Source organism: Acomys minous (assembly GCF_964271855.1).
Source record: "Acomys minous genome assembly, chromosome: 15".
NCBI classification, from domain to species: Eukaryota; Metazoa; Chordata; class Mammalia; order Rodentia; family Muridae; genus Acomys; species Acomys minous.
Window position 1 is genome coordinate 81,224,438 of NC_140497.1, and position 852 is coordinate 81,225,289.

Sequence of the window (852 nt, forward strand, 5' to 3'; positions counted from 1 at the left end):
ATATATATGATTAGTTACCTTGACTTGGACACTATAAATTGTATACATGAATCAACACATCACATTATAGCCATCAAATAGATGCAAATACTATGTCGATTTAAAAATGAAATGAATGGACTGTTAAAGGCTGCAGTCTTCAATTTATAAAACACACTGATATATTAAAGGCTACATTATAAAAAACAATGTAGTTACATACAAATGTCCCATGCAGAAGAGAGCTATGCTCTCAGACTTTCCCTCACAACAAGCATATAAACTGCATTGATTACTAGATGTACTTTTTAATGTCAATATACCGTAAAACTCTTAAGTATCTTTCTGTAAAACAAAATAAATATTTGTGAACATAATGTATATCACATTAAAAGAAGTGGCATTTAGGACATATTTGATGTATATCTTAAAAATGAAAGTTGGGCTGGAGAGATGGCTCAGTGGTCAAAAGCACCGACTGCTCTTCCAGAGGTCCTGAGTTCAATTCCCAGCAACCATATGGTGGCTCACAACCATCTATAATGTGATCTAATGCCCTCTTCTGCAGATAAATCACTCATATACAATAAATAAATAATTTTTTAAAAATGAAAGTTTCAGATAAGGTAAATACATTTCCAAATATTTCTGGTCTGGTGTTTGGAATAACTGGGAAGTGATGCTGAGAGAGTAGAAAACTTAATGAAGGCTCCCATAGAGTACTAAGACTGGACTCAGGTAATGCAAACTCCAGAAAATAAGTAAAACACATTCTGCTTCTACCATCTAAGTCATATAATCCATGCTTCTGGCTTTGAAGCTTTGATGCCTGCAATAAAGGTAAGCTTTTCAAGCCCAGGATAAAGGGTCTGC